Raw genomic sequence first — 15878 nt, 5'->3', positions numbered from 1 at the left:
GTAAGCTTCGTCGTCTGAAAGAAAATTACCCTGAAGGAAAGAGATGATTTCGGTTCTCCAATCTTCACTATAGACAGGGGATATATTGAGGACCGCTCTTTCAAGAAGCTCGACCGAAGGTGCTTTTATTGTTTCGAAAAATACTTCCGAAGGTAAAGGCAGCCTCTGTGCTGCTGACTTGGCCAATAGATCAGCATATTCATTTTCTCCACGAGGAATATTTTTAACCGAGAATCCTTCAAAGGAAGCTTCGATCCTTCGGACTGTATCCAGATATTTTTCAAGCTTCGGATCTCTTGCTTTATAGCTCTTGTCAACATGACCAGAAATAACTTGGGAATCGGTTTTAAGAATGGCCCTTTTGATCCCCATTGCCTTTAACTTCCGAAGACCCAAGAGTAGAGCTTCGTATTCAGCAATATTGTTTATACAACTGAAATCATGTCTTGCCGCATAACAAGTTTTAACTTTGGAAGGTGAAACCAACACAGCAGCTGCTCCTGCTCCGAAGGTTCTCCAAGACCCATCGCAAAACACTGTCCATGCTTCGGCATCTTTATTCATTTATTCCTCTTGAGCCCCTGGCGTCCAGTCAGCAATGAAATCTGCCAACGCTTGGGACTGAATCGAAGATCTGTGGACATAATCAATACAAAATTCATTGAGCTCTGCAGCCCATTTTCCAATCCTTCCAGTAGCTTCTCGGTTTCTCATAATATCCTTCAAAGGTTGTGAAGAAGGAACAATTATGTTGTAAGCTTGAAAATAATGCCGAAGCTTCCTGGAGGCCATCAAAACAGCATACAGTACTTTCTCCAATTCTGTATAATTTTTATTTGATAAACTAAGAACTTCGGATACAAAATATATTGGGGCCTGCTTCTTGACTTGGCCTTCAAGCTTCTCATGGACAAGTGCTGCACTTACCGCTGAATGCGAAGCTGCCACATATAATAACAAAGGAGCTCCTGGCGTTGGTGGAGTTAATGTTGTTAGATCTATCAAATATTGCTTCAGTTCTTCGAAGGCTCTCTGCTGGACTGGTCCCCATTGAAAAACTTCGGCTGACTTCAGCACTTCGAAAAATGGTAAATTTCTCTCTGCTGATCTAGATATGAATCTGTTGAGAGATGCCAGCCTTCCTGTCAATCTTTGAGCCCCCTTCTTCGTACTTGGTGGTTCCATTCGAAGTATAGCTTCGATTTTGCTTGGATTAGCCTCAATGCCCTTTGTTGAAACTAGGCAACCAAGAAATTTCCCCTTCTTCACTCCGAAGACACATTTTTCCGGATTCAGCTTTAAACCAGCCTGTCAAAAATTAGCGAAGGTATCCTACAGATCAGCAATGTGATTATCTTGCTTCGTGCTTTTTACAATGATATCATCAACATAAGTTAGCACATTCCTGCCTATCTGAGAATGGAGGACCTTCGCTGTCATTCTGCTGAAACTTCCTCCGGCATTCTTAAGCCCCTCAGGCATCCGAAGGTAACAATATGTTCCACTGGGGGTTATGAAGCTGGTTTTCGGTTCATCCTCCTTCTTCATCCAGATTTGGTGATAGCCTGAATAGCAATCCAGTAGACTCATAAGCTCTAATGAAGCTGCTGCATCGACTAAGGAATCTATCCTTGGCAATGGAAACTCGTCCTTCGGACAGGCCTTGTTGAGATCAGTAAAATCGATACACATTCTCCATTTACCATTGGCCTTCTTTACCATAACAGTGTTAGCCAACCATTCTGGATATTTTACTTCTCTGATAACTCCGGCACTAAGGAGTCTTTTCACTTCGTTCCGAGCACCTTCGGCCTTATCATCAGACATCTTCCGAAGCCTTTGCTTTCTTGGTCTGAAGGATGGATCAACATTGAGCGAGTGCTCAATAACATCCCTGTTAACCCCGCAAAGATCATTAGCTGACCAAGCAAAAACATCTTTGTTGTTGAACAAAAACCTTATCAAGGTTTTCTGTTGTTCTTCGGACAGTTGAGATCCCAATAACACCTTCTGCTCTGCTATGTCCTCACATAAGAGCATGGGATTCGGCTGATCAGCCGAAGCAGCTTTTTCCCTTCTGAACTTGTATTGCTCACAAGCTTCAGCTCCATCTATATTATGGATTGCTTTTGAGTCTGTCCAATTTCCTTCGGCCCTTCTGGCAGCTTCCTGACTTCCATGAATAGCAATGGGCCCTTGGTCCGAAGGTATCTTCATGCAAAGATAAGCTGGATGAAGAATTGCTTCGAAGGCATTGAGAGTGCCTCGACCAATGATTGCATTGTAAGGGTATTCCATGTCAACAATATCAAACACAACTTGTTCAGTCCTTGTGTTGTTGATAAATCCGAAGGTCACTGGCATTGTGATTTTGCCGAGTGCTGCAATCTGCCTTCCTCCGAAGCCACAAAGGGGATGTGTGGCATCATGAATTTTATCTTCGAGCTCTTGCATCTGTCTGAAGGCCTTAGCAAATATGATATCAACTGCGCTGCCTGTATCAACCAAAACATTATGGACCATGAATCCTTTGATCACACAAGAGATAACCATAGCGTCGTTGTGTGGGTAATCCTTGAGTTGAAGATCTTCTTGAGAGAAGGTAATTGGAATGTGAGACCATCTTGACTTGATGAAGGGTCCCTGCACCCCGACATGCTGTACCCTTCTCTGTGCCTCCTTCTTCTGTTTCTTGTTGGCTGGCTCTGAGCATGAACCGCCTGTTATCGGTAGTACCAGCTTCGGAGCCAAAGCAGCTCCGGCTTGAATGTTGGACGAAGCCATCAGCTCAAAAAAGTGGAAGTGAGTTCACCGGAGGTGGGCGCCAATGTTGGGGACTTGCTCTCAAATGCTATGAATTAAGAACAAGGCAACATAAAATGTTAAACATCAATGCCCTTCGTCCGTCGAAGCGTTATCTCCACAAGGATCAAATGAGCTTCGGACGAAGGTCACAAACATAATATTACGAAGGTTTCACCTTCGTAATCAAACTTATAGAGTTAATACAAATTAAGGTAAAACATGAAACATTAGAGTTAAATACATTGAAAATAAATAACATCATTCACGTATATTATTATATGAATTTAAGATATTTGAACACAATGATTAGGCACATTTATACCTTTGCCTTGACAAACAATAATTCCCGAGTGATGCGTTAGCAATTACAGGAATGCATGAACAGTAAAGGAATATTGTTCACTATTTATAGGCGCAGGACACAGCTCATGAAGAATTACAATTATGCCCCTCATAAAAGTTTACAACAATGACTCAGGCCTTTGAAGGCTAAAAGGTCATTTTATCTTTAAGTCAGTTCGACCCTTCGTCTTCGGATATGCTGTAGTTCCGAAGCTTCGTGAACGGTATCTTCGGCATCATGTTCAAGCAGCTTCAGCTGAAGCTGTTTTTTTTTGCAGGACCTTCGGCGACAAAGCATGGTCCCAACAAATTACATCACAAAAGTCCCATCCATAGTCATAATAAGACACATCTCATCATCCAGTACTAATAAGAGACAATATCTCATACATAGTCATAATAAAAGTCTCAAGTATCAGAACGCAATAACATGGAAGCTCACGGTCGCTGATCACCATCGGGTTACAATGAAGAGTGATGGTCGATACCTCCACTATTGAAGATGGTTTCAACAAAGTCTAACCCATCCTCTTGTTCATGCGCCAGCAAGGTAGCTAGAGGGGTCTAATATACATGTACAAATGACATTTGTTGAGTTACATCATAATATAACTAACAATGAGTAAATGAAAATGAATATGCATACCTGATGTTCGGTAGATGGAGATGTAGGTATAGGTGGAGGTGAAGACCAAGGATAATGAACGAGAGGTGGTGGGGGGGCACCGGGAAGTGTATCCCTTGGGCCTGTGCTAGTTGCTACAAATTTGTCGAACTATTTCACATCAGCGTTTTAAATCAATACACACTACAGGAATTCTAAAGATTCCCGTCGGCCAAACTAACTCCCGTCGGCCAGGGCAAAAGCCAACGGGCATAGAGTAATTCCCGTCGGCCCACTAGCAGCCGACATGACTTATGTTAACTCCCGTGAGCCACATCCCAGGCCGACGGGGATTATGTTAACTCCTGTCGGCCACGTCACAGGCCGACGGGGATTATGTTAACTCCCGTCAGCCACGTCACAAGCCGACAGGGATTAAATAATTATGGGACCGGTCGAGACCACGCGCGGGCTCATTCACCTTGGTTTCAACCTTCAAACCGCCGCCGCTGCCTACCTCGCCGCCGCTGCTGCCCCTAGCCGCCGCCCGCCGAGCGCCACCGCCCCTAGCCGCGCCCGCCCCGAGCGCCGCCGCCCCTAGCCGCGCCCGCTCGAGCCCCCGCCCGAGCGGCAGCATCGCTGCCGCCGCCCCCTAGCCCCTCGTCGTCCACTATCCACCGTCCGCCCCCAACAAGTCGTCGTCGTCCACAAGCGCCACCATCCCCAGCCCACCGTCGTCCGCCGTCCGTCGGTGCCTCGACGCGCCGGTCAGCCACCGCAACCGAGGGCTCGCCATCCGGTCCGTGTTCGAGTTCGAGTCGTCGAGGTATAATCTTATTTCTAAATGTAAATTAATATGTGATTATTTTCGCCGGTTTTTTATGGCCGATGGGAGTTAACTTTCATATGATTAGAGTTATTTTAAAATTGTTAATTGATAGTGTTCTTAGTTTTCATATGACTTTATGCATTATACTTGCTAGTTTTAATATCATGTGTGGCTTGATGGTAGGTAAATATTAATTCTATTATTATAGTTGATTTAACAAATGGTTCATCTTTTAATTTTTGTCGGTTTTTATGGCCGACGGGAGTTAGCTGTAATGCGATTATAATTTGTTTAATATTGTTATTTGTTAGTATGTTTTGACCTAATATTATTTGATGTATGATATTTGTTATTTCTAACTTGATTTTGTAAATATGATATGATGTATTTGATGTTATTATTTAATGAAATTGATGTTATGCAAGTATTGATCAATTTGATAGATTTGATGTTATAGGTAATGAATTTGATGTTCTGCAATTATAATTTAATTTGATGGATTGGATGTTTGCAAATATTGTTAATTGATTAATATCATGTTAATTTGATGTTATTTATGTATATATAGTTATTTATGTATATATATAGTTTTACTACTTACCTATAGGTGTATGTGTGACATGTAGAAACATGATTGTCTCATACACACTCTTTACTCGTACATACAACCGCAATAATGGGTGATAGACGTGATTGGATGTATGAAGGTTTCAAGAAGGGTGGATGTCACACAAGTGAATGATTTGCCAAGACGCAAATGTTTCTGGACCATGCAGCTGCTTTGTCACAAATAAATATTATTAGGTGTACATGCATTTAATGTAGAAATATGACGAGCCACACCAAGAGGCAGGTCACACTACACCTGTGCTCACATGGTTTCGTGCCAGGCTATAAGGTCTGGTATCTCCACGGTGAAGATGTTGAACGAGCAACAGAAGTAGAAGTTGATGACGGTGAAGATGATGTTGATAAGATGGACCAGATGCTTGAGGATCTGCAGCCTGAACTGGCCCCAGATCATCATGATTCACCTACACTGGAGGTTCAGAAGTTCTTCGACCTCCTCAAAGCATCAGAAGAGCCTCTTCACGGGCACACTGACGTGACCGTCCTTGAATTTGTGACCCAGCTGATGTCAATCAAATCCAAGTTTGCATTCTCAATTAATTGTTACAAGGAGCTTGTGGATTTGATTAGCGAGGTTCTTCCTACGGGGCACAAGATGCCCAAAGACATGTACCAGTCTAAGAAATTGCTTGAAGGTCTTGGTATGGAGTATGAGAAGATTGATGTTTGCCAGGACAACTGTATGCTTTTTTGGAAGGAACATGGCAGAGAGCAGAAATGCTTAAAATGTGGGAAGTCGAGGTACGTGGAGCTTGTAAATGAAGATGGGGAGAAGATGGTGACAAAGGTTGCACATAAACAGCTTTGGTACATGCCTCTCACTCCTAGAGTGAAACATTTGTTTCTCTAGAGGAAGACCGCTATGCACATGAGGTGGCATAAAGATTGTACGGACAGACAAGATGGGTTAATGGTGCACCCGTCAGATGGTGATGCATGAAAGGCTCTTGACAACTTTGATCCAAATTTTGCCAGCGATGCAAGAAATGTTCGTATCGGCTTGGCAACTGATGGTCTCACGCCGTTCATATTGATCCTGCACCGGCATTAGATTCACTAGTTGCAGACGTTAACGACTTAACTTTTCCCGGGAGAAGGAGAAGACAACCTGTTAGGAGAAAAGTTACATGGCGACCTCTTCATACAAGAGAACAAATAGAACCTGATTTTGATGATATTTAACAAGTAAAGTTGTTATGTTATTTCATTTGTTTATATTTTTTGAGGATTATGTCATTTTTGATGCACTAATGAATAATTTCTTATTTTTGATGCAGGATGCCGCCAAAATCAAAGAAGTCAGTGAAAGGGCTGTTCAAGGGCCTGGGCCTTTTTCAGGGCAGTTCTTCGAGCAGCAGCAGACATCGAGAGTTGTTGAGCGCGGTACATGGAGATGAGGTAACATATCTTGTAAAAATAAATTTGTTTACATATTTACAAATAAATTAGTTATTCCCGTCGGTTTATAGGTTATTCCCGTCGGTTTTTAGCCGACGGGAATTAACTGGATTCCTGTAGTGACATATCTTAAAGTGAAAGCTATTATCTTTTGAACTTACTTGTATGAGTGTTTGTTGTTGCTGAATTGTAGCATAATATTCATGTTGCGTAGCTTGTTGCTTCAAGTAATCCTGATGTCGCCTAAGTTCTTCTCGCAGTTGCTCCACTTCTGCTGGATCTTGAGTGGAGCGACGTGAGCTACGAGCAGTAGACCTCGATGAACCTCCACGCTGAACCCTCACCTGGCTCGAGTCGATGACGTTAGCAAACATTGTGTACCTACAAAACAAGTAACATCACGATAGATTAAGAATACATGTATTGCACTCAACCAATGAAACAATATAAGATAAGTAAATGAGACTTAAAGGGGTAGAATATAACTAAAGATTTAGTCTTGAATATGAGTGCATGGAAAATAGCTATTCATGTGCCTAAACCATGACTTGCGGTTTCAGTTGGATTTTAATTCTAGCCTAACTCAACTTGCTTGGGATTAAAAGGCTTTGTTGTTGTTGTTATTAGCATTCTGGACTTAAAACCCTGAAAACCTAGGTGTGCACAGTTTTAGTTATGGCCAACGATTTGGATTATAAAACACATTTTTGAACACTAATTTCTCAAAAAGGAATCCAAACCATGCCAAAACAAAAAGGAATGAGTAAACTATAGAGGAAAAGATGACAACAAGAAAGTAGTGTTCATGTACCGGCAACCTGTCCCATATTAAGTGGTCATCATCTGGCTTGAGGTGATAGTAAGCTGAGCCAAATGCTGCTGCTACATTCCCAGCATAAAAGAGGAACCATCCCGAGGCCTCCCACCTCAAGCTACATGATTCCACAAAATGGCATGTTATCAAATTTATAAATTTATTTCAAGGGAACGAGTATGCTGTCATTCCTGATATAAAATTTCTTGAAGCAGCACACCTCATAGAAAATCAGATATAGTTTAAAGCTACTTGATTCAACAAAGTGGCATGTTATCAATTAGTGAAATTTAATCCAAGGCAATGAGTGTTGTCATGAGTGATAGAAAAAATTCTTGAAGCAGCACACCTCACAGAAAACCAGATTAGTTTCACATGAAGATGCTTATCTTAAGAAGTAGTAGGATCGCATACATAACACATTTCATTTATTGGCTTACATTGAAGCATATCAACCTACTTTTAATTGAACGCCCATGACTCAAATCCCCATTACCCAGCCATTCTATACTATGGCAAGATTAAATTGCACATTTTGAAGCAAAGCATTTCCTCAAGCAAGCAAGCAGATGGCTAGAAGACATATAAGCAAAGGTTCTCAACATGATTCATGAGTGCCATCTCGTTTAACTTAAAAATCCACAGGATTAGTGGAACCTCATTCGGACATAATAGCAAAAAACAATTAATCACCTATTGCCTCCTCTTGACCTCTTCTGAGTTCTGAAGCTTTCAAGCATGACTCAAAAGATCGGACTATTTTACAACTACTATGCCAAAAAACATTGGTTAGCCAAAAAATTTATTCAATGTAAGGATCATCGATCTGTTCACTTGACTCAAGTGTAAGCAAATTACTAAACTAGGACTAGGACATAAGACGAACTTCTTTAGACATTTCATCAAACAAAGGTAGGGTAAGTGCTAAGGGGGGCACCTGACGCCGAAGCACCCGCTGTCGTAGAGGCAGAGGACGAGGCCCGGAACCCCGACGAGTAGAAGCGGGTAGGCGGTGAGCACGTTGAGCGTGTTGGGCACACCGAGGAGATTGCGCATGTCGGCGAATAGGTGGAGCGCAACGCGGCGGATGCGGCCGCAGCGGCGGCCGGGGCGGGTGGGGGCGGCCTTGCGCGTCGGGGGTGGTCGTGGCAGGGGGCAGGGTCGGCTGGGCGCGGGAGTGGCGGCCAGGGCCGAGGGCTCGTCGGGGCTGGCCGGGCGTGGGAGAGGCGGGCGCGGGAGAGGCGGCAGACGCGCGTGGAGACATAGAGACGTTGAGAAAGGTGAGATAAGAGAGAGAAGACATAAGGTTGAGGGAGATTAAAAATAAAAAAATATAACTTCCTAGAGTAAAGCCGTAGGAAGTTAGATTTTCGTTTGACCGGTCAACAGCTGAAACCTAACTTCCTAAAGGAGGCCGTAGGAAGTTAGCTGCCCAGCTAACTTCCTAGAGCCAGCCGTAGGAAGTTAGCTGCCCAGCTAACTTCCTAGAGCTAGCCGTAGGAAGTTAGATTTTCGTTTGACTGGTCAACAGCTGAAACCTAACTTCCTAGAGGAGGCCGTAGGAAGTTAGATTTTCGTTTGACTGGTCAACAGCTGAAACCTAACTTCCTAGAGGAGGTCGTAGGAAGTTAGCTGGGCAGCTAACTTCCTAGAGCCAGCCATAGGAAGTTAGATTTTCGTTTGACTGGTCAACAGCTGAAACCTAACTTCCTAGAGGAGGCCGTAGGAAGTTAGCTGCCCAGCTAACTTCCTAGAGGAGGCCGTAGGAAGTTAGATTTTCGTTTGACTGGTCAACAGCTGAAACCTAACTTCCTAGAGGAGGTCGTAGAAAGTTATATTTTTGTTTGACTGGTCAATATCTGAAACCTAACTTCCTAGAGGAAGTTGTAGGAAGTTAACTGGGCAGCTAACTTCCTAGAGGTAGCCGTACGAAGGTAGCTATTCGTTTGGCTGGTCAATAGATGAAACTTTACTTCCTAGAGGAGGTCGTAGGAAGTTAGATAACTTCCTACGGTTTTTTAACTTCCGACAGTTTTTATAAAAAACCGTAGGAAGTGTATGATTTTGGTGTAGTGGATGCACCTTCTCCTCAGGCGCCACCTTCTTCCTCATCTGGACCAATCACTCGGGCCCATGCAAGAGATCTAAACTTCGTCATGCTACTAAAGAATGAAGGCCAAGAAGAATAGACGCTGGCCCAACTGAGGCCCTTGTGTGGGCGCCTAGGGCTGGCCACCACTAGGGGCTGCACCCCCTCCCTGGCCGCCCTTCTCTAGGGGCTGCGCCCCCCTCTCTCCCTCTATTTAGATGGAGGCTTCTTTTATTTTCAGACTTGAGTTTTGTTTTACAATTAGCTTTAGCTACACTTGAACACGCGCAAATCTGCGCTATCCTCGTGTATTTCAGAACTCCACCTTCGAGTGATAATTAGATTGCTCGCATCTCTTTCTTGTTCGTTCTTCGATTGCGGATAGGAAACGATCTTCGTGATCAGGCTGATCTTGTATCAACAAGGTTGGTAACCATGGGGAGTTGGTTCAGCGATTGCATTGACGCTTCGGGCTCGCTCGTCGTAGTCGGATCGTGAGGGTCATCTTCCACCAAGTCAAAATTTTCCCCACCCACCGAAAGATCGGGCACTCCAGCTCTATCACCTTAGGCGCGTCAGCACGATCCGCAAGTGCTTTGCATGCTCCTCTTCATTTTTAGAATAGATCAAAATGTCGTCAATAAAGACCACATCAAATTTATCCAACTCAGGCATAAATACCGAGTTCATTAAGTATGTGAAGTGGGCTGGAGCATTTGTTAATCCGAAAGACATGACCAAATATTCAAATAACCCATACCTCGTAGTGAATGCGGTCTTGGGTATATCCTCGGGTCGAATACGGATTTGATGATAGCTCGATCTGAGATCAATCTTGGAGAATACTCGGCCTCCTATAAGTTGATCGAACAGAATATTGATCGGAGGAAGAGGATATTATTCTTGATGGTAACCTCATTGAGGGGTCTATAGTCCACGCACATTCGTAGTGTCTGATCCTTCTTCTTGACGAAAATTGCTGGACATCCCCACGGTGATGAACTAGGTCTAATGAACCCTTTCTCAAGCAAGTCTTGTAGTTGAGTCTTGAGTTCTGCCAGTTCATTAGGTGGCATACGGTACGACCTTCTAGAAATAGGAGCTGTATCGGGCTTCAATTCAATCACAAACTCCACATCCCTTTCTAGAGGCAACCCAGGCAAGTCTTCGGGGACTACATCCAGGAATTCACATACCACTGGAATATCCTGGATTTCTTGTACTATAGTCTCATAAACTTGTCCAGATGCTTTGACGAGGACAGCTACCGGGATGGACAATTGGATCTCTTCATGACCATGGCTTAATTTAATGGTACTTAAGTCTGTATTGATGATGGCCTTATGTTGGGCTAACCAGTTCATGCCGAGAATTACATCTATGTCTTGCCCATTTATAACAATCATGTTTGTAGGAAATTACCATCCAGCCAGTGTTACTGGTATGTGGAAGGCTACTTCCTTAGTAAATATCTGGCCCCCAGGTGAGTGGATAACAAATCCCTCCCTTGATTCAGTGCAATGAATGAAATATTTCTCCACAAAAGTCTTGCTTATGAAGGTATGTGATGCACCAAAATCAAAAAGAATAGCTGCTGGGTGATTTGCAACGAGGAACATACCCAACATCATCGGTTCGCCTTCCGGTGTAGTAGCCACCTGGGTATAATAGACCCGTCCAGTTTTCTTGAAATTTTTGCCCGTAGCAGAGTTGGCTGTGTTCCCCTTTCCTTGATTCGAGTTCCGAGAAGTCTGCTAAAAGTTGGATTTGTTTTGCTTCGGATATGGGCAATCCTTGATAAAATGTCCAGACTTTCCACAATTGAAGCAACCACTAGAAGAACTAGGAAGGGCAGGGAAACGAGTACCAGGGGCACTCGCCCAATTGGTAGGAGCGGGGGCAGAAGTGGGGCAATTAAATACAGACTGTTTGAATGGATATGAAGGTGGGTGATGTGAAGAACGATTCGGATTGAAAGGTCGGATTACCAACCTTGTTCTCTTTTTAGGTCCTTGCGTTGATTTTTCACCCGCATATCCCTTTGACTTCCTGTGTCCCACATTTTTAGCTTCGACTGCCAGTGCGGTACTGACATCCCTGTTGTAGGTGAGGTCCAAACATGTTGCCATCTTCTGCTGAAGTCTGTCATTTAGCCCCCTCATAAAACAATTCTTCTTTTTCAGATCTGTATCCACGTGCTCAATGGCATAATGGGAGAGGTGATTGAATTTATTGAGATACTGCATCATAGTATCTCCCCCTTGCTTCAGTCGGAGGAACTCTTCTAGTTTCATCTGGAGCACTCCTTCTGAAACATAATGTTCCCGGAATGCCAACTTGAATTCTTCGTGCATCGGATTAGCCCAAACTTATGTTCCATTACTCGTACCCATTCATCGGCTTCTAAGGGTTCCTCTGCCTTAACAAAGAGCGGTGGTCGAGTTTCAGAGAATTCTAGATAGGTAGTATGTCGTGGTCCCTGAGGGGGAACTCTTCCTCCATGCTGTTGAAATTGGTTGCCCGCTATTTCGTGCAAAAAGCCCGTATTGTCGGTGGTGGCGTTGACCAAGGCAGCGATAGCCTCGGCCAAGGTAGGAGGTACCGGTGGCGGATTGGGAGTGTCCTCCCCACCTCGGGATGTACATGCCCCATCATGTGCACGGGTCCAGGATGGCATCTGAGGCAAAGAAACATTTGGAAAAAATATAACATGCCATCATACACCATCTTTATTTCATTGCGGAATAGTAATAATTATACAGACTCTATTATACAACTCAACTTCATTACTTATTTTACATAAGTACATCACTTTAACTATACTACTCTAGTCTTCTTCATCCTTAGCTGTTCCGCTTCCTGCTTCAGGAGACTGTTCATCTGCCAGATTCATGAAAGGAGGGGCTCCAAACAGGTCAATCCCCCCCCATCAGATCCTCCATTTGCTATTCTAGATGGTCCAGCTCTCATTGCTACCACATCAGGTGGCACGTTCGGGTGCAGCCAATCATACAGTACATGCACTTCTTCATGCAAGGTGTTGCAGTACGCCTGCAGGTTTTCGAGGGATGCACTAAATTCTGCTACACGAGCTAGAGCTTTGGCTTCACAGTCCCAAGCGAAAGAGCGCGAGTTGACGGCCCAGTCAATGGTCGTATAATGTTCCGAAATTTTGTACTGCCGGCGATTAACTTCGGCGGTTAGTTCAGCAATGCGGCGACTATCGTGCGCACGCTCCCTGCACCTGTGATGTAGTTTTGATCTGAGGCGATCCACTCTGGCCTCCAACTCCCCAATAGGGTCGTTGTTTCCACTGCTGCTACCTTCATGCCGGGAGGCCAGCTGATGTCGAGGCACACCCTGAGGTCCATTCGATTTGCGCTGGGTAGTCTTAGTGCGCGCCATATCTCCATAAGAGGGGAAAATTTATTAGTATAGTTTTAAACATGATGCATGCATAACCTGATAATTATGGGATCAATCTTTTGTCGATCCCTTTCTTCCTCATATACAACACTCTGTTACCCGACTTTTAAAAGGTAAGTTCATACCAGAAAGTGGTAAGATAAGAATGAAAGAATATTTTAAGGTAAGTGTTTAAAAATTCTTTTGAAATACTACGTAATATCTGAAGAGACGGGCTTCACTCTGATACTAGCTGTCATGGAACCTCCCAAGGTATTAGGCCCTGTTGGGGGCCTTCGGCTTCCGAAGGTCCTCAAAAACATGATTTGACAATGTTTTCCAAGTGAAACATGCGAACAGGTATCTTCGGATTCGGATCATGAGCATACAGAGCATGGTTAAGACGAAGCTTGAGCCAGACGAAAGATGATTACGACGAAGGATAAGGTGATCACGAAGCTACGCGCAGGAAAGCTTCGACATGACAGCAGAAAAGGGGAACCGACTTAAAGATGAAAAGGCAAATTAGACCTCGAAGGATTACTATAGAGTTATTAGCAAATGTAAAGGGCATGAATGTAATTTTACATGGGCTGCGTCCCTTGCCTATAAATAGATGAACAGTACCCCCGTACTGTTCACGCTGAATTGACATTCGCTTTTTGCATCACGCCTGTATCTTTACTTTCCGTCAAACCGAAGGTACATTTATAATTTGTTATTCTGAATATGGTAATGCAAATAAAAATAAGTTGATGATAATGTTATATTATTTTTTATTTCGTATATGAATTCTTCCTTATCATTTATTGTGCTTACGAAGGTTTTTCCTTCGCAACCTTCGTTCGGAATTCATTATATCCGAAGGGACATAATGTCTTGAAGGACGAAGGACTTTAGTATTTAACACTTTTTATGTTTCCTTGTTCTTAACTCTTAGCATTTGAGAACAAGTCCCCAACATTGGCGCCCACCTCCGGTGAACTCATTTCCACTTTTTGAGTTTTGAACACCTTCGACAAGCATAGACCTTCGTCATGCCGCCGAAGAAAGCTTCAGCAACAGGGGCTGCAGCTCTGCAACCACTGGATCCCAACTAGGGGACTCTCTCTTCGGGAGGCCTGAAGCCAGAAGAGGAAGGCCACTAGTCCAAAGCCTCAGGAGGACGACTTGGATCAAGAAATCCAAAACTTGGAGATGCTCCATCAGCAGGTCCAACGGAAGAAGGAAAAGATGGCTCGTCTAGCTGACCTGCAAAGGCAGATAGACGAAGCCTCTGAAGAAGTTCATCATCTTGCTCAATATGAGCAGAATCGAAGGCCTCCACACAGAGAGCTTCATCAGGAGGGCTTCTACAACGAGGACGACTGGTATGAAGATTTCCATCATGGAAATTTTGCTTTTGATGATACCTCTCCTCTGTCAACAGAATTGCAGGCTACACCTTGGCCCCAATCTTACAAGCCACCCCAGCTCCCCATGTACGACGGACATTCAGACCCGAAGCAATTCTTGATGAGTTATGAAGGAACCATATCTTCGTATGGTGGCAATACTGCAGTCATGGCAAAGTCTTTCGTCATGGCTGTCAAGAGTGTTGCACAAACCTGGTACTCCTCTCTTCGGCCAGGGACAATCACCTCATGGCAGAAGCTGAAGGACATGCTGATAACAAGTTTCCAAGGATTCCAAACGAAGCCGGTCACTGCTCAAGCTTTGTTCCAGTGCACCCAGGACCACGAAGAATACCTTCAGGCGTATGTCCGAAGGTTCTTGCGTCTGAGGGCACAAGCACCAACGGTGCCCAATGAAATTGTCATTGAGGCCATGATTAAGGGGCTTCGGCCAGGACCTTCAACCCAATATTTTGCCAGGAAACCCCTCAAACTTTGGAGAAGCTGCTCCAGAAGATGGATGAGTATATTCGAGCTAACAATGACTTCCGCCAAAGAAGGGAAGAAGCATACAGGTTCTCTGAAATGACCAGGGGCTTCGGAGGAAGAATCCACCCGAGGCACGTCAGGTCAATTCACAACTCTACTCATAGTGATGACAGAGGAAGCCAACAACAGAGGCCACAGTATTCCTCGCAAGCTTCGGGGCAGCAGCAAAGTTCTTTCCGATCGACAACTCCAAGGGGCAGAGGCGCCAGGGGCTTCGGAGGAAGGTTTGGGGATCAGCCCAGGAAGATTTATTGTCTATTATGTGGTGAGGACAAGGGCCATACCACCAGGATGTGCCATGTTACCATCCAGAAGAAAAAGGAGATAGCAGAAGCTGCAGCACAACAGAGTCAGCCGAAGCAAGTCATGCATACTGCTTCGTATCATTCGCCTTACATTCCAGAGTATGTAGGCAACCACCCTGCAGCTTCTGTTGCTTCGGCAAGCCAACCTCAGGCATCTTGGCAACAACCTCCACCTCCACCACCAACGCAATGAGGCCAGCAGCCAGAAGGGAGTCAGCACACTCACCTCCAATGGGACTTCAGAGAAGAATCCGAAGCTCGCACAGTCAATAGTACTATGCCAGAGTCGAAGCATATTTACTGACAAATATCCTACCCCGACAGCAGCTTTTCGCATTTAGTATTATTTTCTTTTTAATAAGGAACAATTATGGGAAGCTTAAGTGCTTTTTGTCGTTTTCAATCTCCTGTAACAGTTTCGCTTTTTACCATAATGAAAATATATCTTCTCCATAGGTTTAAGTTACCGAAGCATAAGAATTTATGGTGGCAAGGAGGACCTTCGAATTATCAAAAATTTGTTCCAAGGAACGCAGTATAATTTATTCGAAGCAGGAAAAAGCCGTTCCTAAGGGAGCGCAGCGTAAGTTTTCTGCTCAAAAGTCGTTCTGAAGGTAATGCAGAGCTTACAGCGAAAAATAAACGTTGATTCCGCTGAAAGTAAAAGGCGAAGAAGCTCCTAAGGGAGGCTTACAGCGAAAAATAAACGCTAAT

The sequence above is a fragment of the Zea mays genome, chromosome 4 (genome assembly GCF_902167145.1).
Source record: "Zea mays cultivar B73 chromosome 4, Zm-B73-REFERENCE-NAM-5.0, whole genome shotgun sequence".
NCBI classification, from domain to species: Eukaryota; Viridiplantae; Streptophyta; class Magnoliopsida; order Poales; family Poaceae; genus Zea; species Zea mays.
Note: the sequence above shows the minus strand (reverse complement) of the source record.